At 40.7% G+C, this 26,820-nt stretch overlaps 1 pseudogene; it reads right to left on the minus strand.

The window, feature by feature from the left end:
- Positions 1 to 1,059: 1,059 nt before the first annotated feature.
- Positions 1,060 to 26,820, minus strand: LOC129515159 (ras GTPase-activating protein-binding protein 1-like; annotated as a pseudogene).

The following is a 26,820-nucleotide window of genomic DNA, read 5'->3' on the forward strand; positions in this document are numbered from 1 at the left end:
TCTAATCTCCTAAGTCCCCTCTTTAACTATCGATGTAGCCTTCTTTTTTCTTTCTTAAACTATTAATCTCCAATTTCTTTGAAGTTGATTTGCTATGAATGTAAAATCCCTGCCTAGCTCTCTGAAGATATTTATGCTTCTTCTAGTGACTGTTTCATCTTGTTTTACTTAGTCTGCCTCCTCAAGCATTTAGTTCCTCAATTTGGGGAACTTTTTGACTCTTTAATGGTTTTAGTTTCTTCAAGTGTTTTTATAATAGTTGATTGCTCATTTTTTGTACTTGGTAGTTCCTGTTTGATTTGAGGGAGGTGTCATTCCTTCCTGAAGAGCATGAGATGGATTTTTCACAAACAGGGAGATTTCTTTTACTTGACTAAGGGGTGCGGATGGCAGCTGGATGGATAATAACAACAAATATCTATCTACCTCGCTATCTGATTATCTTCTAGGGATTCTACATTTGATCCAAATCATCTGATTTGGCACTTTTTGCTCCAAAAGACCCTATGCTCCTTTCTACCTTCTCAGCATTGTTCATGTTTGTTCTCTCACGTAAAGGGCTATTATTCTTTCTTTCTATTTGCGAAAATTCTTTTTTTCCCTGCTGTCAAGATGTTTATCAAATCCTGTGTTTCTCACAGACTTTTGAAACACATAAAAAATAAGAAATATTCCAGTGAATGCAGTATACCAAATGTAGGTAATAAGCAGGACACATTCCTTTGGGGAAATGCCTGTTTAAAAAGTCCAGTCTGTATATGCAAAAGTGAAGCAAAGAAATTCAGTCTTTTTCCTCTTCTCTAAAAATCTGTTTTTCTTAAATATCATTCCATGAAATTGGAAGTGAAGGGCTAAAAGGTGAGGAGAGGGAAGGGAGAAGGAGAGAGCACATATCATTTACACAAAAAGTAAAATTGTACAAACTTAAGCAGTATATAGTAGACTAGGGTCATACTCTAGGACATCAAATGCTGGATTTGATGTATAAATATAAGAAATTCACCGTTTGGCTGGAGTTAGAAGATTTGAACTGCTGCCTGAAGATCAGTGAGGAGCAAGTCACTGCCTTGGAATAATTGCCCTTCCCACTCCAAATCCTGGTTTCTGTACTGTGCCTTCATGGAGAGGGCCTCTCATTCCACCACCTGGCCCACCTCCAAGGCTTCAGGTCCCCAAGGTGATTATCTCAATAGTCCCCTGTCCCCTTTCTGGGCAGCTGGACTCTTCTCCTCCTCATTCAGACAGACTTCACCTCTGAACATGATGGGCCTGTTGCTGTGAGGCTCAGAATCATCAAACACGACACACTCCAAATGGGGTAATTTCCAGCCACTGTTAATGTGGAGCTCCATCATAGTCCCATAACTTCAGAAAAAAATCTCTAGGCTTCGATTTGTCCACTTCATGTGGCAGGTTGGTGACTATCAGGGTGTCTTATAGTTCTTTGGGGTTCAAAATCACCTCGCTTACCAACCACAGGGATTGGTCTAGGTCCCTTCTGGAGAGGCATATTTATTTGGTGTTCTTACACTTTTTGATCCTTCTGAGGCCTTTGGGGTGGAATCTGAGCTTCAGACTTAGATTCTAGATGAGGCTGTGAAGTTGGTACCTTAACAACATGAGGTGGTATCCCAGTAACTGCAACAGCTCCACTGGGTGGAAGGTCACAAATGCCCCAGAAAATGTTTTCCAGTCTTTCTGGATGGTCTGAGCCATGTCTGTAGGTGCTGGGGAAGATCTCTTCTATGTATCCTCAGGAGCAGTTTCTTCTAATACTGGCTCAGACTTTTCCTCTTGGATTCAGACTCAGGTTCTTGCTCTGGTTCAGGATCAGGCTCTGATTCAGCAACAGGTTCCTCTAAATGTTCTTCCAAGTCCTTGCTAACAGTCTGATCATAGAAAGTGCCAGAACCATCAAGTACCACCATCAAGTTGATTGTCTTTCTTCAGGTTCCTGGGCCTCTTCCTCAGATTCCTCCTGAGGCTCAGTGAAAAACACCAAAGAACTAGTCTTGGTATCTGAAGATCTCATTGTGGATATAGAACTCATTTGCAACCAGGTCCTTAGGAGCAAGGACAAATGTCTCCATGAGTCTCCTCAAAGCCTGGTCGTTATTAGAGAGCAATCCTGTCACCTCGACTACCACACCATCACTCAGAGTGGCATCAGCATCAATGTGGTGAATCTTAGTGTGGCAATTGGTCAAGTTTTGTGACATCACTTTTCTGTGGATTTCTTTCTGTCCATAAACTGTCTCTACTGGCTTTCCATTTGAATCCAATTCCGCACAGACTTATTTTTTTTTTTTATAAAATGTTCACTACTTCACAGAATTCCAATTTGTACACAAGTGCTCTAAAGGCCTTCTTCTCAAATGTTGCTGTAAACCATTTTATCATATCTAATCTTGTCACTGCGACCCATACCAAATGGTCAAAAGTTTAATTCTTCAATCAACTGGCTACCTGCCAACCTTCAAACGTAATTAGAATACTTGTATACTTAGGTCTCCGATCATTGACTTGCAGCATTTAATACTTATATAACTGGAGAGGGAATATAATGTGCATGAAAATAATTATGTTTGAGCCTTAAAAAAGTAACAATAACTTTGAAAGTGTTAAAGGCAATGAGGATTTTGTATCTCTACAATATCACTCAACCAGTTTAATTTTCTTTCTTTCTTTTTCTTTCTTTCTTTCTTTCTTTCTTTCTTTCTTTCTTTCTTTCTTTCTTTCTTTCTTTCTTCTTTTTTTTTATAAATTAATTTTTATTGGTGTTCAATTTACCAACATACAGAATAACACCCAGTGCTCATCCCGTCAAGTGTCCCCCTCCGTGCCCGTCACCCATTCACCCCCACCCCCCGCCCTCCTCCCCTTCCACCACCCCTAGTTCATTTCCCAGAGTTAGAAGTCTTTATGTTCTGTGTCCCTTTCTGATATCTCCCACACATTTCTTCTCCCTTCCCTTATATTCCCCTTCACTATTATTCATATTCCCCAAATGAGTGAGAACATACACTGTTTGTCCTTCTCCGATTGACTTACTTCACTCAGCATAATACCCTCCAGTTCCATCCACGTTGAAGCAAATGGTGGGTATTTGTCGTTTCTAATGGCTGAGTAATATTCCATTGTATACATAAACCACATCTTCTTTATCCATTCATCTTTCGATGGGCACCGAGGCTCCTTCCACAGTTTGGCTATTGTGGACATGGCTGCTAGAAACATCGGGGTGCAGGTGTCCCGGCGTTTCATTGCATCTGAATCTTCGGGGTAAATCCCTAACAGGGCAATTGCTGGGTCGTAGGGCAGGTCTATTTTTAATTCTTTGAGGAACCTCCACACAGTTTTCCAGAGTGGCTGCACCAGTTCACATTCCCACCAACAGTGTAAGAGGGTTCCCTTTTCTCCACATCCTCTCCAACATTTGTTGTTTCCTGCCTTATTAATTTTCCCCATTCTCACTGGTGTGAGGTGGTATCTCATTGTGGTTTTGATTTGTATTTCCCTGATGGCAAGTGATGCAGAGCATTTTCTCATGTGCATGTTGGCCATGTCTATGTCTTCCTCTGTGAGATTTCTCTTCATGTCTTTTGCCCATTTCATGATTGGATTGTTTGTTTCTTTGGTGTTGAGTTTAATAAGTTCTTTATAGATTTTGGAAACTAGCCCTTTATCTGATATGTTATTTGCAAATATCTTCTCCCATTCTGTAGGTTGTCTTTGAGTTTTGTTGACTGTATCCTTTGCTGTGCAAAAGCTTCTTATCTTGATGAAGTCCCAATAGTTCATTTTTGCTTTTGTTTCTTTTGTTTTCGTGGATGTATCTTGCAAGAAGTTACTGTGGCCAAGTTCAAAAAGGGTGTTGCAGAATAGAGAATCCAGAAATGGACCCTGAACTTTATGGTCAACTAATATTCGACAAAGGAGGAAAGACGATCCACTGGAAGAAAGACAGTCTCTTCAATAAATGGTGCTGGGAAAATTGGTCATCCACATGCAGAAGAATGAAACTAGACCACTCTCTTGCACCATACACAAAGATAAACTCAAAATGGATGAAAGATTTAAATGTGAGACAAGACTCCATCAAAATCCTAGAGGAGAACACAGGCAACATCCGCACAGACTTATAAGAGTTTTTTCCATAAAAGCTGCATAACATGTCTGATGGCTGCCTCAGCAGTGTGTCATACTTTCTCACAAGTGCCTGCCCCTCCGACAGGGGACTAGGCTTTTTATAACCATTGCTTTGGTTAATTTAACCTGCACAGCTGTGCGGGAGCAGAACAAGCTTTGCTCCACAGCTTGGCAGAAGGCAAAATCTCCTCATGCAAGTGTATCCGCCTCTACTTGTGAAAACTCTATACAACCTCCAGGCCTAATACAAGATTCATCTCTTAAAAAAATTCCTCACTACTTTATCTTCTAATTATTATGGCTCTTTTGGTGAATAGTGATTACAAATGTGACTTCAAAGTTATTTCAATGGTAATAATTACTACCATTCTGGGGGCTTCCATTATGTGCTTAAGCCCTGTAGTGAATATGTCACGTATACAACATGATTTAATCCTTATGTAATGGTGTGGGTGTTATTTTTCTGTTTTATAGAAGAAGGAACTACATTTTAGAGCAGGTAGTATTCCATCTCAAAGATCCCTGGACCAAATCTGGATGGTCACTCAAAGCTGGTTGCCATACCACACTCCTACAGTTCCTTTTGCTTAAACCATATCCTTAGCCCCATACATGTGGAATCTGCCAAGACTCTAAATCCCAAGATGGATTTTACTGTCAGCATGGCCATCTCAAGACTTAGAGAAAATGAAAATAGTTTTTCTTCCACTAACAAATAAGATCAAAGATACCTAATTTAAGAGGGCAAATTATTTGAAGTTTTCATAACTTCTTGGAAAGAGAACTGGTACAAGAATTCTAACTCTGGGTCTGGAGGTCTTTGGCACTGCTCCTCCTTATCAGTATGACTTTCTCCTTTGGCTGGCAAGAATAAGGTTGAGCATGTTAATGTTCAGAACACTTGAGTTTAAAGGAATTTTTCACCTCAGCCAAGATTTCTTTAGACTGAACATCTGAATTTGGAGCTAAGTAAAAAGCACAAGGAGAGATAGTTGGCTTAGGTTCATTCCCAGTGAGTCAAAAGTGCTATAAAAAAATAGAAGGATAAAGATAATTATGTTGTGCACGTCAGAGGTAAAGCAAGAGAAAGCACAGGCCAGTATGACATTGTCTAGTTAGCTTGTTCTGCAGGTACCTCCTGGCTCTTCCTTATGGCAAAGGGCTTTACATGCTGCTATCTACAAGCCAAAGCAAGGGCCCAATGCCAAACCAGATTCCATTTCTTCCATTCCACATCTTTCTGGTGAACTAAATTCCCAGGTTAATCAGAGAATGTTGACAACAAATAAAACTATTTAAAAAAATCAGTATTCTTAGAGTGTTTTCTAGTGTACCAGAACACTTGCATATATTTTCAAATTTACTTTTCCCAACGTTATGATGTAGGAATTATTATATTATATTGGAATATATATTATATTGTGTTCATTCTATAATGATGGTATTGAAGCATTTGATGTACCTCACTTTAGGTCATCCAGCTAGAAATTGTTAGGGTTGGGATTTAAACCCAATTCCAAATTGCATCCCTTCCTCAGCATACACACACACACACACACACACACATCCACACGTCACTATTTCCGTCAATGTTTAATCTAGGACTATCTCTAGGAAAAATAATAAAGCAAAAACATTTATTTGATTTTCAACCAATATTTATTAAATTCCAATATGTGCTATGTACTGTTTGAGAAGCTTAGGATAAAACAGTGAACAAAAGAAACAAAAACATCTGCCTCTGGAAACTTACATTCTAGTAGGTAAGGGTAGACCCTAAAAATGAATGGAATAGATAAGAAAATTATAAAGTCTGATAGGAGACAGTAAGTACTATGGAATAAAAGAAGAAGCAGATCAAGATTAAAGGAATTAGGATTATGAGGGCAGAATAGATTACAATATTAAAGAAGATGGTCAGGGTGAGAGACTTCAAGGAGACACTAAATGTCTCTTTGATATTGATGCTAAGGTTTGAAGGATGTGAACATCTGGGGAAATAGTCTTCCAGGAAACTGCTAGAGCATAGGTGTTAACGTGTGAAAATGCCTGACATATTTGAAGAACAGGAAGGCGGCCGGATGGGAGTATGGGAGAGAGACAGTAGTAAAAGGTGAGGTCATAGGTAATGGGGATATGTGGAGCCTCATAGATCATTATATTATGAGGACTTCGATGTTCTTCTGAGTGAGGTGGAGATCTAGATGAGGATTTTGAGTAGAGACATGATGGTATGATCTACATTTAGAGGATTATTTGGGCTTTTCTCTTGGGAATAAGTTTAGGGAAAGAGTGGAAGCTGGGAGATCAGTTAGGAGGCTGTTGTGGTGTATTCATTTCCTAGAGCTGCTGTAACAAAGCACCACAAACTGTCTGGCTTAGCTCAACAGATATTTTATTGTCTCACAGTTCAGGAGCCTAGAGATCTAAAATCAGACTGCTGGTTGGATCATGTTCTCTTGGTAGCCTCTAGTATAGGATCCTTTCTCTGTCTTCCAGCTTCTGGTAGCTCCAGGTCTTTGGCTTATGGTAGCATGACATCATCTCTGCCTCCATCTTCACATAGCTGTCGTCTCTGCATGTCTCATCATCTTCCCTCTGGGTGTGTCTGTCCAGTCATATTGAATTAAACTCCCTCCTAAATGATGTTTTCTTAACTTGATTACACCTGCAATGACCCTATTTCCAGACAAAGTCACATTTGAGGGTACTGGGGGTTAGAGATTAAACATTTTTGTGTGTGTTGGGGGTGCAATTCAACCTGTAACATGCAGTCATTTAAGTAAGAAATGGTGGAGGCTTAGAATAGTCTTTGGGGGGGGAACCAGTGGGTAGTGGTTAGATTTGGGATACATTTTGAAGGTAGAACCCACAGAAACTACTGACAGATCAGATGTAAAGTTATGCGAGAAAAGCCAAAGGTGACTCCCAGGAATCTTGCTGAGCAGCTGGAAGGAGAGAGATATCTGAAAGTGAAACTAGTTTTTGAGGAATGTGGATATTAGAATTTTAGTTTCTGATATGTTGAGCGTGACATATTTACTTAGGGAATCAAAGAGATGTTGAGTGGGAAGCTGAGTAAATGGGTCTAAACTTCAGGCAAGAGATCTAGGCTGAAGGTATAAATATATAAATTTGCTGGTCTTTAGCAAATAGAGGAAATTTAAAGCCCAGAGACTGGAGATCACCCAGGAAGTGAGCATCATTAGAAAAGATGACCCTGGTTGGAGCCCTGGGTCACCCCCACATGGAGATGTGGGTAGAAGAGGAATATAGAGGAGGAATAGAAGAGGTAGAAGAGGAATATAGGAGAGGTAGAAGAGGAATAACCCCATGAAATATAGAGGACAAAGAAGAGCCAGTGAGGCAGGATGAAACCAAGACTGCACATCTTGTGAGCCTGGTGAGAGAGTGCGGCAAGGGATGGGAGTAATCGGCTGTGTTCAAAGGTGCAGGTAGGTCAGGTGAGACAGACTGGGAATTGATCATCAGATCAATTCAGAGAAGAGAATTTTTCATGAGAGAATGGAGAGGAGTTTTCATGACCTTGACAAGAATTGCTAGGGAGTGGTGGTGAGGAAAGTCTTTTAAAAATGGGTTCAAGGGAGAATGGAAAGAGAAGCTTTGGAGACAACAAGTATAGACAACTTTTGGATGACAGGAATGGTAGCAAGGAAGGACAGTGGAGTCAAGGCAGGTTTCCTTCTTGTTTACAGGTCAGAAACACATGCACATGCTTGTGTATTGATGACAATGACCAAGGGAAGTTGATCTCACCTCCTTTCTGATGGTCTCTCTGCTCTCCTGACTCTTCCATATCCCCCCACCCTCATGCATTCTTGCTCCTCTTGGTATCTCTTAGGCTCACTGTCCTGGAGGAAGGTCCCATGATTTGGACAACATACCCCCTTCTTTTTTTGGTTTCAGCATCTTCTGAGCACTTCCCTCTAAGATAGCATCATTATATGGGAGCAACTTAAGTGTTGACTAGTGGATTGATGGATAGAGAAGATGTGGTACACACACACACACACACACACAGAGGAATATTACTCAGCCATAAAAAAGAATGAAATATTGCCATTTGTGACAACCTGGATGGACCTAGAGTCTATTATGCTAGGTGAAGTAAGTCAGAGAAAAACAAACATGATTTTACTTATATGTGGAGTCTATAAAACAAATGAACAAACCAACAACAACAAAAAGAGAGACAAACTCATAAATACAGAGAACAACTGGGCAATTGCCAGAGGAGAGGGGGGTGGGGGGACAGGCAAAATAGATGAAGGAAATGAAGAGGTACAAACTTTCAGTTACATAATAAATTAAGACACAGCGATGAAAAGTACAGTGTAGGGAATATAGTCAATGATATTATAATAGCGTGTGGTGACAGATGGTGACTCCACTTGTGGTGAGCATTGCATAATGTGTAGAATCATCAAGTCACCATGTTGAACACCTGAAACTAACATAACATTATAAGTCAACTATACTTCACCCAAAAATAAAAAAATAAGAAAAAAAGAAATGGCAAGGACAAAATTAATATATGAATGGAGGGGAAAAACATAAACTACTTTGTTCAATTTTATGAAAATAAATTTGAAACCTTGGATTAAATAAGGAATAGAATACGATGAAGTGGTATTATTAGAGGATCTCTGCCTACCTCAAAGCATTTAGGGAATGTCTGATGTCAAATCTTGCAGGTGACAGTGTTTTGCACATTCTGAAACCATATACCCATTTTGTTCATTTTCAGATATGATTTAACAAAATATTTCCCTTATCATCCATTTCACTAAAGTACCCATTATTGGGCACCTGAGTGGCTCAGTTGGTTGAGCATTTGCCTTCGGCTCAAGTCATGGTCCCAGAGTACTGGGATCAAACCCCACATCCGCCTCCCAGCTCAGCATGGAGCCTGCTTCTCCCTCTTCCTCTGCCTGCTGCTCCCCCTGCTTATGATTTCTCTCTCTCTCTCTCTCTGTCAAATAAAGAAATAAAATCTTTAAAAACAAACAAACAAACAAACAAACCCAAAGTACCCATCAACCTCCACGTATGTACTTTGGCATCTCTTTGTCTTTGTTCATACATTTTCTTTTTTTGGGCTGCCTTTCCCTCATTACTCTGTGCCTTTTCCTTGTTCTTCAATACCTCTTATCCATGCAGACTTTTCTGACTCCTCTACCCAACCCCAGGCAGGATTGATTGCTCTTGCCTCTGGACTTCCAAAAGATTTTATAAATTACATCTTATATATGTTTTTCAAGGATGTATCTGGTTTTCCCTTAGAAGATGCCATCTCTGAAGCTGAAGACTATGACTGATGCTTTTTGCTTTCATATCAGACAGTTCACTTCCTGGCACACAGGAGAGGATTTAACAAAATGAGTCACATGATGCTTCTCATAGGGTGTACAGTGTACCTATCTCACCGGGCTGCTGGCTGTTGTATAGTTCTCTTCTGCTCATGGAGTGCTCCTTCCCTGGAAAGATTAATACTAATCCTAATATGGGGTCCATCTCTGCTAATAAACATATTCCCCCCTCCACCACTATTCTGGCTTCTTATGTTGTAGCAGCATTGTGAAAACACATGAAGGTTATTGCTGTTCTTGGGTCCATGGAGAGACCTTTTGCAAAGGTCACAAAGACCAGAGATAGAATGCCAGTGACTCATGTGAAGGTTCTTATATTTTCAGGTATTTTTGGTGGGAGTAGCCTGCCTGCCCCTTTGCAGGTGAGCATAGACTCCCTCTTTCTGCAATTAAAGAACAGATTTTCTTTGTCCTTGATGCAGTCAGCAAATGAGCTTCAGAGCTCAGATAGCAAGACATATAGAGTTTCTGCCTGTTAGTTAAGATGCAATTTCCAAATGCAATTCATAGCTTGAGTGATTTTCACTGTTCAGACCTTCTTCCATTCCAGATGTTGGGGCTGACTGCACTGGGTGACCTTTAAGCCAACCCTGCTAATTAACAAGAAGCAATAGACCAAGCAACCGAAACGGAAGCACTTCAGACCCCCAGAATGTCCACTATCCTTGGAAAGTCTAAAATTAGGCCTTATGTTTGTGTTTTTGAATTATTATAGATCCCTGGTATCCTCAGTTATTCAGCCATTGTCTGTCCAGTTCCTGTGACCCAGGGGGAATAAGGCAAAGGGAGATGCGCATCTGATGGAACAAAAGAGTTTGGGAGGCTGGAGAATAATGTGATCTTTCCATCAAGGATGCATTAGGCTGTGGTCCAGTCACAGTTGTTTCAAAGTATTTTTAGCTAGGGAATTTGGAAGTTGTTAGCATCTATTTATCTTTAGAAATGGAAATTTCTTATGCTGCATTCTCTCTTCTATCTGGAGCCTGCATCACTGAATTATTTCATGCAAGAGACGGCAAATGAGTATTGTAACAGGGAGCACTGGATATGAGGCAAGGGGTTTGGGTTTGAGAACTGATTCTGCCTCTTTCTAGTGAATGATCTTGAACAAGTTGCTTAAATGCTATGAATTTCCATCGCCTCTTCTGTAAGTAACGATAGCTATGCCTGCCCACTACAAAGATTTGTGCTTCCCTGTTTGTGGGCTGTGCTCTGCTGCTCTTGAGAAGCATCATGAGTAAGAAGCTGTGGGCCTTTCCTACTGGGGTATCCTCTATCCATAGACGGCAACATGGGCTCAGGACCTGCTGTGCCCATCCAATAAAGAAGCATGAGTCACTGATCAGAGAGGCCACCCAGGGGGACTAATCTATATTTCTAAACAACCATCATTCTGCCTCCCAATTCACTCATGGGTGCTGGAAAGTGGAATGAGTCAACCAACACCATTTCCTATGATGTTCTCTGTCTTTGGAGGAGTCAGCATTCTTTGTTTGTGAAGAGATCCTTGTCCTTGAGGATCAGTAAAGAGGCAAAATACAGATAGTTGCAGCCCATGAAATGGAGAGGCCACAAAACTGCAGCACAAACTGAGAACATTAGCCAAGGAGCAAGTAGTCATTGGAAAGCATTCATTAAAGAGGTGGGTTTTAGGTCAAGTTTGAAAAAAGACATCATTCTAACTCATAAACTACATGATCTTGTAATCAACCTCTCTGAGCATTGATTTCTTCATATGAAAAATTCAAGTATGAATATATTCTGGTCAGGGTAATGTTGATAAAATATTTGATAATGTTATAATAAAACATAAACAAATCTACAAATTAAGTGAATACGTAAAATTACAAATAAATATTAAATTAGTAAATAAACACAACTGATGGGAACTGTTATTTTTTGGAGTCAAACCACTTTAGTGAGGTTCCCTGGCTGGGTAACAGTCTGTAGGCTGTGCAGGCACTGGGTGACTTGGCGGTTTATCTCTAGAGAATGGAGTTCCAGCTATTGGCTGAAGTTGAGAGATAGGGAAAAATGAAGTCAGAGTTGTGAGCAGGATAACTCAGCCAGGACCTAACAGCAAGGACGAAGACAGAAGACCATTTTTAAGAAAGGGCTAGTAGGCAGGTGGGAAGATGTGAGCTATGGGCAGCTCTGCCAGCCCAGGCCTGAGAGTCTGCTGCCTGGATTTAGTGGAGGATGGACAGGTGGGGCACAGCTGCCTGCTTGCTCTGAGCATCATGGCACCTCCTTTCTGGTGAGGAACAAAGGGGGACCAACTGAAGAGAGAAGCTGGGGCCAGGAAGTTGTGAGACAGGAAAACATTGCAGCCTCGGAATAATAAGAGCAAAAGAGTATGTGGCAGTGAGCCAAGCAAGAAGGCTTGGCTAGAGTGGAGTGGTATATCCTGAAGTGGAAGAGTTCAGATCCCACTGAGTCATGGAACATTGTAGCTATTAAGCAAAGGAAGAGAGAGACCGTGAAAAATCAAGCTTGATGAGGACTATTTCAGTGATTGTGAGAAGAACTGATTAGAGATGCAGGGATGACGGGCAGGCAACGGACTGCAGGTAGGGAAGATATTGCCATCAGTTATAGATATAAATATGACAAATAAGGCATTGAGAACCCAGGCCAGAGTCAGGGCAGGGCAGGCCTCCGGGCAGTTAGATCAGGATCTCTTCTTTGCCTACCCTTGCTTATTCCATTCAGTAAATCTTGCACAGAACAGAGGAAACTAAAATGGTCTCCTTTGGATCTGCCAATCAAACTGAGGCGTGCAGAACTAGGTGGGAAACATAAGGATGAACGCAGGCTCCAGGGGCCTTCTTGTTACCAGGGATCACTCCTCCCTGCGGCCCAGGAGCAGAGACGACTGAACAAAGCATGAGCCCTTTCACCTCCAAAACAGGCAGGGACCCTTTTAACCAAAATCTCTGGCAAGATGCTTGAAAATGCAATGGGAAAGAAGAGAAAGATGGAAGGGAAAAATGGCTCTTTTTCATCAGGAGTTAGATGGCAGAGGAGAATAATTGCAAGATGGAAATAAGGATTGTACCCTCCCTCAGATCAGAGGCATTTTTGGAAACTTCTGAGATGCTGTCAACCCCCGCACATCACTATTTGTTTTTCCTGGGATGTGGGGCAGCTGGGAAGAGATCCAGTATCATCCACCCCCTCACTAGATAGAAAAGTTCTGTTGAAGGAGAGCATGATGAAATGTCAGATTCTCAATAAAGGTACCTAGTGCCATAGAAAAGACAAAATTCTCCCTTCCCCTCTATTCCCTTTCACTATTATTTATATTCCCCAAATGAATGAGACCATATAATGTTTGTCCTTCTCCGACTGACTTATTTCACTCAGCATAATACCCTCCAGTTCCATCCACGTCGAAGCAAATGGTTGGTATTTGTCATTTCTAATGGCTGAGGAATATTCCATTGGAGACAGAACATGAAGACTCCTAACTCTGGAAAACGAACTAGGGGTGGTGGAAGGGGAGGTGGATGGGGTGTGGGGGTGACTGGGTGGCGGGCACTGAGGGGGGCACTTGGCGGGATGAGCACTGGGTGTTATTCTGTATGTTGGCAACTTGAACACCAATAAAAAATAAATTTATTATTAAAAAAAAGACAAAATTATGGTTTGGCATGCTGGATCTCCCCTGGATCCCTCGGGAGTACTGAGACTTGGTCATGCTACATCAGCTCTCTGGATATTGGCTTTTTAAAAATTCATTAAATCATGTTGGAAGACTTCTTCTAATTTTAAAATTCTGTAATTCTGAAATTTATATTATAGAGGGGAAAATACAAGGAGTCAATATTTTCAACTTAAAATTGTGTGCATTTGCCTTGTTTTAATGAACAAATTGGTTTGAGAATCATCATAATTTAATTTTATCTATTGAAGGGAAGGAATCTCACCTATGTCTTTGTTTCTAGACTCCAGGGTACTATTTTTCTGTGACTCACTAAAACAGTAAATGAACCATAGAGTGATTTGATTTTTTTCTTGTTTTGGGTTTTTCATTCTCTATTCTTTTAGAAGTCACATCTTGATTTAAGTTGATTACAAACTACCCCTAAGAATCTTCGTTGAGTCTTAAGTAGCTCTGGATTTCAGCTTAATTATTCCCAAACTGCTTACCTTTCCTTTTAGCTGCTACGACCTAAGTTCAAGTTATTGGCCTTGCTGTTACCATGGTAATGATGGATGACATCATTGAATTCAGAAGCAGGTAATTCCCCCATATAATACATATGTTTTGGAGGTTACTCAAAGAAGATGTGGGCTTTGGGACTAAGCTCTGAAAGATAAATCTGTTTTTCCCACATAACTTTCTACTTTAAAAATAAAATTTATCAAATCTATTGCCATGGCATCCTTCTCTAAGCAACATAGGGTATTTTGCAGAAGTTCAGTCTTCATTCTTGCCCTTATTGGAGAGAAGCTGTCTGTACAAATATATTTTTTTCATTCTAAGAGAAATAAACTCTACTGATTTTGGTGCTTACCATATGCCAGAATCTGTACATAGTGCTTGACATGGATTATGTCATTTAATTCTCACAAAAGCCCTAGAAAGTGAATAATGGTTTAAAAATTATTTCCATGTTACAGATAAACTGAAGTATAGAGATTTTAAGTTACATGCTAAGGTCACATCTAGTAGCTGGTGGTGCTGGGATTCCAGGCATTTTGTTTCCATTGACCAGAGCCAATGTGGTCAATCACCTGCCATACTGCCTCTGAAGAAGGAAGATGCCTGTTACCTGATCTTTCCTTCAGCTCATGGCTTCCTCTTGCTGGAGAATAGAGTATAATAGTGACTTGGAAATAGAGAACCCCCCCTTTTTTAAAAAAGTAGATTAAAAACTCTTCTGAAGGAGATAAAAACCCAGTAATTTGTATCCTGTTTGTGAATTGTTTTCCCTAATCAGGAAGCTCTTACCATAAAAATCTTTGCAAGACAGAACATAGCCGGCTGGTAGTCTCCATGGTGTGTGTATATTTTGCGCAGGGAGTTGGGGGAACATGAAAAGAAGAGATGCTGAGGCTCTTTTGGGAATTTGAGAGTCAATCACATTTACAGCTGCCCACATTAAGCCTCCTTTTCCTGAGTGTTAGACAGGAAAAGAACAGTCTGGAATGCATTGTAGCAAGAATGCTAGACTAGGCTTTAGGAGGTCAACACCAATTCCCAGCTCTGCTGCAGACCCTGTCCATAGCCAAGGAAGGATTAGTTGCTATACATCTTTGAGGCTTAATAAAATGGAGAATGAAATTACTGGTGTATAAGATCCTTTACCACTAGCACCCTCCTCCTTACAGCAAAGGGGACACATGATGAATCTTGAGTAAGGGCAGTATCGAAACCCTGAGCCTCTTTTCTGGCTTCTCTCCTGGTCTCTCTCAAAATGCTTCTCTGGCTAGGAAGTCAGACTCACTCGTGTGTCTATTAATGTTGGAGACCACCTGCTTGTTGTCTCAAAACTTCCGTGAGGCTGACTAAAGACAAGAGTTGCAGTGAAGAGACCAGTGAATTGGAAGCAGAATTCTAGTTTCAATTTCTAGCTTTCCTTCAACAAGGCTACTGTCTCCCAACTCTACAATAGGGAGTTTGACCATATGCTACTGTGAACTTTGTAGAAGATTCTCCTGTGATACCTGCATCTTTGTGTGCTAACAGTTCAGGGAGGTGTGTGAGCTGCATCTTTCAAAATCTCTCTTTAGAAGCATTGAAAAGAGTAGTTCTGATGCTTCAGTTCATTACCCCACTACTTGGATGTGGGTGTCAGTGATCAGTTACTTAAGGGACACATTTCAGAACAAGATGCATGGTAGTCATTCTAGGACCGTCTCCCCTCCGTCCCCCATCTCTTATATGGCCATCTTCTTCAGGCTCTTCACTTGCTTCTTGCCTCTAACTCTTCCCAACTTCTCTTCACTCTCTCTATGTTGCCACTAATCCTCCTTCCTTAAAGACAAATCTGGTCGTGTTGTTTTTATTATTAAAATCTTCCAATAATTCAACATGGTCTATAAGGTAGATGTATTAATTTTCTTGGGTTGCTATAACAAAATGCCATAGACTAGGCAGCCTAAGCAACAGAAGCTGATGTTCTTATAGTTCTGGAGGCTGGAAGTCTGAGATCAGGGTGGAAGCAGGGTTCAATTCTAGTAAGAGCCATCTTCCTGGTTTGTAGATAATTACCTTCTTGATGCTTACATGGCTTTTTCATGGTGTGTATATGTGGGAACATTCCCTCCCCTTCCTCTATTTATAAGGCTACCAATCCTATTAGCTTAGGATCCCACCTTTATGACCTCATTTAATCTTAATTGCTTCCCAAAGTCCCTATGGGCAAATACAACCACACTGGGTGTTAGAGCTTTAACATATGAATTTGAGGGAGACACAATTCAGTCCACAGCTGTAGGGTTCAAACTCTAACAAAAAAGAGGGTCTTTAGCAATAAAAGGGCCCTTTACTATCCATTTTACCTGAGCTGTACCTCCTGCCACTTCCTTTTTTACACTGAAATGTTCTCCATTTTTGCAACCCACTATTATTTATTCCTTATCCGTATGTGTTACCTGGATTATTTTCTCATCTCTAAAATGGGAATTAGAAATACCTATATTCCATGATAGTTATAAATTTAGCAGGAGTTGGTAAGTTATTATTTTAAGAACTGAATTTAGAATTCCTTTTAAAGAGTGGGAGCTCTCATTATTTAAGAGGCAGAGTATTGTGGATGGAGTTAGTTTGAGGATGAGGCCTCTAGGCATAGGCTTCGGGTCAGAATCAGATTAGTATTACTTAAGAAATGAAGAAGGGTTTAGGGAGTTGGAGACATGTAATAAAGGAAGGAGAAGGTATTAAAGGAGAGAGAAGAGGCATCAACACCAGGTAGGATGACCAATTCTTATCTGCTTGGGACAGAGGGATTGCTCTGAACACCAGGCTTTCAGTGCTTAAAATAGAGAAATCCTAGGCAAACCGGGACATGTTGGCCACCTAATACCATGCTGGGAAGCAAGAGTCCAAGTGGAAAAGAAAGCACATGAAAGAGGATATTGATAGAGTAGAGAGAAATAATCTATTTCTACTATTTTATAACCATAATGAAATAATGGGTCTAGACAATGATCATCAATGGTAGGTAAGCTTATTAAATGGAAGGTTGTTGAGGAGAGACTTTGTAATGTTTGGATCAAGCTGACAATACCTGAACCCAATGATTTTTTTAAACATCACAAAAACCAGTTTCTAGATATTATGAGTTCCCAGTATGATGCAGTCAGATGTACACAACGTTATGTAGAAAGTAATCTTGACCTCTCAAAAAAAAAAATTGGAATCTAATCACACCTCTAGATCTCTAAATTTCCTCAAAATATAGGGGCTAAGGGACCACATTAATGCTACTAAGAATCAAACTTTAACTTTAAAGAGAGAGAGAGAGAGAGAGAAACCAAGAAACAAACTCTTAACTCTAGAAAACAAACTACTGGTTACCAGAGGGGAGGTGAGTAGGGGGATGGGTGAAATAGATGATGGGGATTAAGGAGTGCTCTTGTGATGAGCAGGGGGGGGGATGGGGGAGGGAGAGGGGATGCATGGAAGTGTTAAACCACTGTATTGTACACCTGAAGCTAATTACACTGTATGTTAACTATACAGGGATTTAACATAAAATAACATAAAATAAATAAATTAGCTTTACAGATTCAGAAAATGGGAAACTGCAGGACAAATGACCCAGTTATTCAATAAGTAAATGTAAAGACAAAAAAGAGATAATCTCAAAACTAAAAGATTTAGGAAACATTGGAACCAAAAGTAATATGTGGACTTTTTAGATCTTGATTTACATAAACTATAAAAGAAAATCATAATTGGGGAAACTTGGAGAGAAGTTGGATATTTGATGACATTAAGGAATTACCTTTCACTGTGGCAATGTTACTGTGGTAATATAACAAAAGAAGTCTTTATCTTTTAGAGAAATATGTATTATAGCAGTTAACTAGTGCTATGTAACAAATCACTACACATTCAGGGGCTTAAAACAATGCACACTTATGATCTCAATTTCTGTAGGTCACAGCTCAGCTGGGTTCTCTGCAAGGCTGTGTCAGGCTACCCACCAGGGCAGGGGGCTCATTTGAGGCTCCCCTGGGGAAGGGCCTGTTTCTAAGCTTGTGTGATTGCTGGTGGAATTCAGTTCCTTAGAAGCTACCAGATTGAGGGTCTTAGTTTCTTGCTGGTTGTCAGCTAGAGGCCACCTTCAGTTCTTTGCCCTATGGCCCTTCCCGTAGGGAAGCTCATGACATGGCAGCTGGCTTCTGCAAAGCCAGCAAGGGAGAGTCTCCTAGAAAAATGGATATTGCAACCTTATGCTACTTGATCATGTGCATTCTCTCACTTCTGCTGTGTTTTATTGATTAGAAGTAAGTCACACGTCCTGCCCACACTCAAGTAAGGGGGATTATACAAGGGTGTGAGCACCAAGAAATGGGAATCATGGGAACCACCTTAGAGTCTGTTGGCCACATGTACTGAGTAAAGTATAATATATCTATGAAAATAGTATTATTTCTAGTAATAATACTATGTTTGGAATTTGCTCTAAAATAATCCGGTGGTGGTAGGAAGGGATAGAAATTGATTAAATAAATAAATTAAACCATGAATGGTGAGTGCAATGTGAAGGTCTGCTACCCTCTATTCTTATGCATCTGGTTTGCTAGTTCTCATAATAAAATGCAACACAATATCACATACATTATTTAGAAGAAGGAACTGAGAACCAGGAAGGATTAGAAAAAACGAGCTCCTCAAGAATCCTTGGAGATACTGAGAAGGGCTCTGATTTTCCTGATACTCTTAAAAAGGATATTCAAACCAAGATGGATTTCAATGTTAAAAGACAAGGTTTCAGCGAGCTGGAGCACTTAGGGACAGTCATAGGCTGACTTTCAGGCTGTACAGGCTTAGAGGGATCTATCATAGCAGGTGGCATTTGATAGGTGTTAATAAATGGCCACTCTTATTACTGGTAATATTACTAGTATCCTACAAGGTGCCCAACAGGGGGCACAGAAGTGGACCTACATAGATCCTCTTGTTGTCAGAGGCTTTGTACTTGCTCATTTTCTTTCTCTCTCTGCCAATCCGCATGCCATATGTTGCTTTTATATCACTCTTAGGAGTTATAGGACATTAGAGTGTAAAAACTAGTACTGATTACTTGTTAAAATACAAGAAAGAGTGCTTCCACTCTCCCGTAAGTGATATTTAATCTCTCCTCCATCTCTGACATTCTTACCAAGACACAAAGTGCCAGAGATAAAGGTTAGTGATAACCTCTGTTCCCACACTAACACTGTCCTCTCAGACCCTAGAAGAGCAGCAGAGGGGATCCAGATGCCCAAGCTAGCCTTCAATACTGTCAATACAAAATGCTTTAATTAGTGGCAAAAACCTACCAGTAGTGGAGGAACTGTTACAGATGTTCCCGAGAAAGCCAGAATTAGGGGAGGGGAGGAAATGGAGTGTGGCCTTGCTTCATCACAGAAATCCCTCTCAGACTGGCAGGAACTCAGACACGGTGATTAGAGGAAGTGTGTGCTGGAGTGTTTGTAATCCCTGCAGCTGCCTTAACTCACTCCACTTATCTCTTAGCAGGTGAGGAGAAAGAGGATGCTCTGTCCCAGAGTCTTGCACATCCTGGAGTTGATGTGCTTCCGGAAATGAACTGGGTGTTGAGAAAGTGATCCAAGTGAGAAGGAATCGGATGCATAATCATCGGTGTTTCCCCACAGAGCTTAATTCCTTAAAGTAAGAACCAGAGAGTCAGATGCTGGGAAACCAAGAGGCTGCATTCCCACTTTGAGAAACAAAGCTGCAAGAACCTAGGGCATTGGGGAGCTAAATCCCATAGAAATCTTCAATCTGGGATTTCAGATTGCTTAATCATGTGTGGAAAAATGGATAGTCTCCAATGATCTAGAAATAATTATTTAATGATTAACTGTGTTTGTAAATTAAATGTTCAACCTGAGGATAGGAGACAATTTGATGAAGACTTCACAGTGTCCACTCTTACATTCTCATCCCTCACAACACACACACGTACACACACACATACACACACAATATTTTTAAGGTTGAAATAATGTGCACAACCAAAATAATAGCTGTCATGTATGTGCCTCTTGGAGATCAAGACCTCATATGTTACTTCATTTAATCCTCAGATAGTATGGCAAAATAGCAGTAAAATGATAAATGATTCCCGTTTTACACAACAGGAAACAGATTTGCAGTCTGGGGCAATAGGTCTGAGACGAACGACTCTGATGGAGTGTTTGTAAGTATTATCTGAAGGAAGTTCATGAGTGAGGTCATCCAGCTCCTAAGTTGGAAATTCTGAACTTGGCTCCAGGACTATCTTCCTAGCTTATATTATGACTTGCAAGCATCTCTTATTTCGTCATTTCCATGTTCAGAATGGATGGGGACCTCATAAGAAAGGGGAAGGTGTACCTAAAATCCTCAGCCTTCCCACAAAAACATGTGAGCACTCGTGAGCCTAGCAAATCCAGGTCATGGACAATTGGGGTGGTGCTCTAATCCATGACTTGATGGGATTTTCCTGTAACTGGATTGAGAGAGGCATCCAGCTGGGGAGAAGATGATTAGTTAATTGGTAGCAAAAATAGGACAAAAAAGATATAAACTCTTAGCATATAAACACCTTGTCCACTGCCCCGAGCAAAGTCCTTTCTCATGCACACCTCATGTTCCTCATATCGCCCTTCATATCAAGTGTTTTCCTTTGATCTCCCTAAAATAATGTAATCAGTTTATGCCCCAGGATAGGTAAGAATATATGGGGACAGAGAGACATCTATGATAAGCTTTGGTCAGGGCCTCTCACATTCTATGAAGTTTCTGGGCTTCATTTGATCCCTACAGACTTTGGCAGGGCATCTATTTTGGCCCAACTCACCTTTTTTTTTTTTATTTTTTAAAGTGTCTTTGGACCCCCTCAGTGGTCCCAGTTTGGTTTCTTCAGGGTCTTGTTCTTAATCTGATGATTAAGAAAGGCATGAGGTCAAAGTTGATAAGATTTAGCTTTCCTGGAGGTCTGGCATATGGAAACATGAGAACCAAAGGTCTTGAGATTCCACAGGTAAAATTCCCAGTGACAAACTAATGAGCATTAGGATAGACATTTGGAGCAAGAGTTTCACCCAGAACTTCTTAGGTCACACCATGAAAGTGTCTGTTTATTTTTTTATTTTATTTTTATTTACTTATGATAGTCACAGAGAGAGAGAGAGAGAGAGAGAGGCAGAGACATAGGCAGAGGGAGAAGCAGGCTCCATGCACCGGGAGCCCGATGTGGGATTCGATCCCGGGTCTCCAGGATTGCGCCCTGGGCCAAAGGCAGGCGCCAAACCGCTGCGCCACCCAGGGATCCCGAAAGCGTCTGTTTAATTACAACATTACTCTTCTCGTGACTAAGAACGATCTTTCACCTGGTGATTTTTCAGTCCAAGAGAAAGAAGTTATGGAGAACGCCGTGAATTAGGAGTCAAGACAGATAGGTCTAGTCCAGACTCTACTCCTAACTAGCTGTGTGACTGAAGGGCTGTGAGTTAACTTCCATAGCCCTTAGTTTCCTACTTTGTCAGGTGAGTGGATTTCACTACATACCTTTAAAATGGCCACATTCTCAAATTCTTAATTGTTGGAGACAATGGATGGAAATTGCAGAAACTGGCTTTCTCTAAAAAGGTCACGGGTACTTTGAAACCATCTGTTTTCCACCTTGCCTCATTCCTCCTCTGGTAACTATATGTTGGGCTCCTTTGCCCCCTCCTCTATGGGTAGGCTGTTAGGAGAAGATCTGTGGGGTGAGGACCCACGAATCACCCTGAGCTGGCCGACAGCTCTGTTAACAAGCAGCCATACAAGTGTAGCAGTGTCCCCCATCCTAGAAGCCCTCCATAACAGGGTCCCTGCCTGCATAACTACTGGGCACAACTGCTCTTCCCCTAACACACAGCAATATTTAATAGGGATCTAAATGTTCTATTTGATGAAGACCAATTCACTTCCAGATGATTCTGACTACACAAAACTCCTTCCTATTCATTAACAAGAACATGTTCTGCCCCAGAAATCCTTTTATATCTACCTGAAGCCATCAACTTTCAAATACAAGCTTGGGCTAGCGCTCTGGCAAGGCTAATAGAAGAGACATGCTTTTGCATAAACAGGAGCTTATATTTGGAAGGAATACATTAACCTTTCCCAATGCAAATGATAGATACTTCCAACAATCTCATGATAGTCTGAGCCCTTAAAGGAGCAAAGGACAAAAACTGCCCCCAAAGTATGCTCTTTACACTGCAAGATAACCTTAAGGCTGAGAAAAAAAGTCCCATAATGCCTGTTTCACTTCCTCATTTTATTCATGAAGAATCTATCAGACTATGAGCCTCAAACAAAATTTTTGGGAAATTTTTTTGAATTCAAAGATAAGGATTGTGCAAGCCCTAATTCTGGAGGAATTATGAGAGCAGATAAATATGCTTATTAAGAAATAAAAAGGGACCCATCTTTTCTGCAAAATTGGTAATAGAATAGTTTCCAGGCATATAAGTTTGCTTGAATGGAGTATTGAAGAAAATTAATTATTGATATATTCTGCCAAATTGTAATTAAGGTCCAAATATTCTGATATGAACATAACTCTCAAATTCTGGTGAAGCCAACCATTTGCTGTCAGAGTAGGCCACACTTACACTCATTTACACATTCCAGAAGATCCACTTTATTGACTTGTCTTTCATTGACCCTCCCTCTTAACTCTTCCCTCATGAATTTCTAATAGTGACGGAAAATGCAGGATATTGTGGCATCTGATTGCCAGGATTCTCTCCCTCATTGAAGAGAGGACAGGCATATGTAAGGGTATTCATGTATTCAGCTCAGGCTGGGCAAATGTCCCCACTGTCTTCTGTGTGTAAAAAAGAAAATGGATGACCACCATATCTTGGACATCACTGAACAGAATATAAATAGAAGCTGCAGGCTCAGATAAATTTTTATTATCGTATGTGACTATAGATTAGATGAGAGTCTCTCAAAATATGGTTCTCAAGCCAGGCCAGCAGCAGCAGCTTTACCCAGGAACCTACGAAAAAATGCAAATTTTCAGTCCCTGCCCGCTAAATCAAAAAGTCTTGCAGTGAGACCTACAGTTGTTAACAAGCCTGCCAAGTAATCCTCCTGTATACAAAAGTTTGAGAACCACTGACTTAGACCACATTCCCACCAGAGAGATCCTACCCCCAGAGAGAAGACTCCTTATATGGTAGAAAATTAGGATCCCTAAAGAGAGACCAGCATGCCAGATTGTAGTTTTCAAAGGGCTAATGTTAGTGATCTTTGGTCAAATTCAGGAGTATGCAGATACCTAATCAAATTGATCTGAGAAGACGTGTGAGATATCTGGTTTCAGTATGTAGCTTCTAGTGGGTCATGGCATTTGGTTTTGACTGAAGGTCAATGTGGGTTAATTCAGAAAACCAAATCAGTGGCTAAGGGATTTGGGAGCTGGGGAATTCCTCTGGGGCAAAGAATTGAAGCCTTAGACATTGAGTTAGGGCTTAGAGAATAGGATTGACCAGGTTTCCAGTCCCATCTTATACTACTCATGAGAATTAATTCGAAATGGATTAGTGATTTAAATGTAGGACCTAAAACTATAAAACTAGAAGAAAATATAGAGAAAAAGCTCTGTGACATTAGTCTTGGCTGTGATTTCTTTTTGGATATCACACCAACAGCAACAAAAGCAAAATAAAAAAAATGAGTGAGACTACATCAAATGCAAAAGCTTCTGTGTAGAAAAAGAAATAACAGAATGAAAAGGCAATCTATGGAGTGAGGGAAAATATTTGCAAATCATGAATCTGATAAGGGGATAATATCCAACATGTATAAAGAATGCAGACAATTCAATAGCAAAGAAATAAATAATCCAATAAAAACTGGGCAAAGAACCTGAATAAGTAACTCTAGGAAACAAACTGAGTGTTGCTGAAGAGGTGGGTGGGAGGATGGGGTAACTGGGTGACGGGCATTAAGGAGGGCACATGAAGTGATGAGCACTGGGTGTTATATGCAACTGATGAATTATTGAAAGCCACATCCGAAATTAATGATATACTATATATTGCCAAATTGAATTTAAATTAAAGACTGTACTAAAAATTAGGAAGTCCGGAAATAAATACGATATGGCTCTTGCCTAGCAGAATTTCAAAATTATTTAGTGAGACACGCTATGAACAAATACAATATATACTCCAAACACCCACATCAACACATAAATATTGAGCAGGCAATACAGAGAAACAGGTGTGATTCACTCCTAGAAGGGTGTCCAGGGTACATATTTCCTGTGATGCTGCCTTCCTTGGGTCATGTATCCCTTTGAGAATCTGATGAAAGCTCAGGATCCTATCCACAGAAAAGCAAACATATGAAAAGTGTACATATTCATCAAGGCTCAAAATTTTTGTAAAAATACCATTTCTGGTTATTGATAAACTCTCTTGAAATCCAACTTCCAGACTTCCTGGTTAAAAACTTTTGGTTTTGAAGAAGTTGATAGGTAGTCGTTCACACACACAAAAAGGGAACTGGGTGTTCCTAGAGGGCTTTGTGAGAATCCTGTGGTTGATGGAGTCTGTGCTTTCCCCGTGACTCACTTTAACCAACAGAATGTGATAGAAGTGATTCTATCCCAGGTCGGGACCTAAGCCTTAAAAAGGCAAGGTAACATTGATTGTCCTTGGGGGAGCACAGAGCTGTTAAAAGTTTCCTTTTCCAGTTAGATTTGGAGAGCCCAAGTGGGGAGAGAGAAGAGAGAGATGGCCAGCTCTACCAACATCCCAGATAAGCCCAATTCTCCATCCATCCTTGTCAAGGCATATGAATGACCCATCTTGGATGTTCCCACCAGTCAAGATGCCAGATGACTAGTCTTGCAGGATTGATGTGGAGCATAAATGCCCAGCTGCAGACCTAGGGAATCCATAAAGTCATGAGAGGTAGTAAAACCACTAAGTTTTGGGGGTGATTTGTTATGCAGCAACGGATTTCAGAAACAAATGACTACAACAAAAGCAGGGAACTGGGGATTAACAAATTGCATACAGGGACTAATGTGATGATCAACTGGTCCAGAACAGTTTCCAGAACAATACGGAAATCTGTGGAGAAGTGGGGCAGTAGGAATGAGGAATGCCAAGTGTATGCTAGGTTTTGAGAGGTACAGAAAATTATTATGTTCCAGGCATCTCTCATGTCTGGAAGTAGGATGCATGCCACTTTCTAATAGGCTCATCTTTGGGGTATAGTGAAGTAGAGGGCCAAGGAAGAGAAAGAACAATTACAGTTTCCATTCACCCACACCCAACTGATTCATGTATAGAATGTGGGACATCTACCCAAACACGCTTGTAGCTTAGAGAGAGCGTTGCTGTGTGATCCCTGAGAAGAAAGAAAACATCTGATGTCTCTTTACATCCCTCATTTTCACTTGTTAAGCATCTCCTTATGTCCTTCATTTTCACTTGTTCATTCATATAATTATCAGGAAAAGATCTTCCAGCTTTTATTTTTTTTTAATTTTTTTATTGGAGTTCAATTTGCCAACATTTAGCATAACACCCAGTGCTCATCCCGCCAAGTGTCCCCCTCAGTGCCCGTCACCTAGTCACCCCCACCCCCGGCCACCTCCCCTTCCACTACCCCTTGTTCTTTTCCCAGTGTTAGGTGTCTCTCATGTTTTTAGAAAATGAGAGAAGTATTCCTCTTTGGAGTAAGTTACCAAGACATCAGTTTCCCCCATTGGGGCCTCAAGAGAGAGTGAGAGAAGGGCAGAGACAAGAGTCGCCTCCACTTTCACCTTGAACAGGACTTGTGTCAGCTACTTTCACAGGCCAAAGGGGCACTTCCAAAACTGGTATTCAGACTGGTCAATTTGGCCACACCAGGGCTAGAAATATTGCCAATTTGAGGTTGGAAGGGACAGTGCCTGGGATGATATAAAACTAAATACAAGGCCAGAAATTCTTGGATAACATTTCTAACACCCTGCCCAAACCACAGTTTCTGAGAAGCCTATGGAGTAGTGACAAAAGTCTCAGCCTCAGTGATACTGGAATTTTATTCTAGTTCCACTATGGATCCTCAGCAAGGTTGTGGGCAAGTCATTCTTGTCTCAGAGCTTTAGTTGTCTTATTGTTAAATTAGGAAAATGTATTTTTCACACACAACCTGAGACCAGTGATAAAATTCCAATTGGTAAAATTAAGAAATTGTGTTTTTCTAAACACAACTTGGGACTGGTGTTTCTCAAACTTCGATAAGCAAACAGATCATCTGGGGATCTTGTTAAAATTTTAGATTCTGATTCACCAAGTCTGGAAAGGGAATTGAGATTCTTCATTTCTAACCACCTCCCAGTTTATACCAATGTTGTTAGTTCATGGGCTGCACTTCAAGTAGCAAAGGACAAATTGATCCCCCAAAGGCCATCTTTCAGGTATGTGCTTCTGATTCCATTGGCTCTTTGACCCCAGTATCCATAAACGTTCCCTTTCCTCACTACTTCCTCTGAAATACAAGAATTTCATTGGGTAAAGATACCCATGGCATTTCCGGTGTTTGTCAGATGTTTGTCAAAAATATGAAGCCAAGCTATACGCTCTGACCACATGCAAATGTGTGGTTCTTAACCTGATCTGGACCATGAGTCTGATGTGTGGCAAGAGGCGCAATGTTTGGATGGTCTCCCAGGCAGTCAAAACATAGGACTGCAAGAAGAATCCAAACCCAGAAACAACAGAAACAACAATGGGAAAATTATCCTTCAGCAAATCAACTCAGTAGAGCAACACCCCACACTGGAAGTTATCCTTTTACCGACGTGCATGCGAATGACTTTTGACACACTTTTGCTAACACCACTTTAATGCAGACATATGGGAGGATGTCGAAGTAGAAAGCTGCCCTTTCAGATGACAGCAATTATTATTACATTTCCAGGAACTCCTTTCTCTGTTCCCATAGCAACCGGGACCGAATTAGCTTTACTGGCACTGAGCGGGCATGGTTTGGAGAGGCAGCAGTGAGACCATCCTCAAGTAGGAAGAACCAGTTGGCTGCATCGTCTGCCAT

Source organism: Nyctereutes procyonoides, unplaced genomic scaffold (genome assembly GCF_905146905.1).
Source record: "Nyctereutes procyonoides isolate TBG_1078 unplaced genomic scaffold, NYPRO_anot_genome, whole genome shotgun sequence".
In the NCBI taxonomy this organism is placed as follows: Eukaryota; Metazoa; Chordata; class Mammalia; order Carnivora; family Canidae; genus Nyctereutes; species Nyctereutes procyonoides.